This window comes from Gossypium hirsutum, chromosome D04 (genome assembly GCF_007990345.1).
Source record: "Gossypium hirsutum isolate 1008001.06 chromosome D04, Gossypium_hirsutum_v2.1, whole genome shotgun sequence".
Classification (NCBI taxonomy): Eukaryota; Viridiplantae; Streptophyta; class Magnoliopsida; order Malvales; family Malvaceae; genus Gossypium; species Gossypium hirsutum.
The window spans coordinates 31,776,964-31,777,981 of NC_053440.1; positions in this window are offsets into that span (position 1 = coordinate 31,776,964).

Genomic DNA, 1,018 nt, shown 5'->3' on the forward strand with positions numbered 1-1,018 from the left:
ACAGTAGAACACGTATATATATATTATACATAATATAACATAATCGGTGAAAATGACTTATTCATCATATTCTTTATTTTTCCACCGTTCTAAGTCTGAATCTTGTCTTCCTTGATCTATAACAACACATTTGACTTATTTATTCATCATGCTACTCAAATTAGCTCAATTTCACTTTTTGGTAAAATTACATTTTACCCCTAAACTTTGCTATATTTACACTTTTTGCCCCTAGGCTCGTAAAATGAAATTCATTCAATTTCTTTACTACCCATGCCTAATTGAACCTTTTTCATGCTTATAGTAGCCCACATATTTCACTTATTCACTTTTTTTACCACACAATTTATCACATTTCTCAATTTAGTCCTAAATCGACATTTTTATCCAAAATCACTTTACAAATGTTGTTTATCTAACAACAAGGATGCATTTCCTATCATCAATTATCAAATTACACATATATTCATCAATGAAAAAAATTTCAAACTTTAACAGTTTTGAAAACGAAGGTATGGAATAGCTAAATCGAGTTACCATGACTCCAAGAACGTAGAACTCATTAAAAACGGGACAAAAGTCATACCTAGATGGGCCATAGAAGCTTGGCTGGATGTTTTCTCATCCATGGCTACCCATTTTCTTCATAAACGGTTGAAGAAGAAAGAAATAGATTATAGCTTTTAAATTTTGTCTTATTATACCTTTATTAACTTAATTACCAATTTGCCCTTTTCTTTTCAAACTAATTTCAAAAATACCAAACAAATATCTTCCACTAACTTATTAATGGGCTAATTATCAAATAAGGACTTCCACTAAAAATCCTATAGCTATTTAATGCCTCTAGCTTCTAGAACTCAAGTTTTGCACTTATTACGATTTAGTTTTTTTGACTAAATTGAGTGCCCAAACGTCAAAATTTTCTTACGAAATTTTCACAGAATAATTCTGTAAAATTGTAAACCATAAAAAATATAATAAAAATAAAATTTTCCTTGTCAGATTTGTTGTCCCA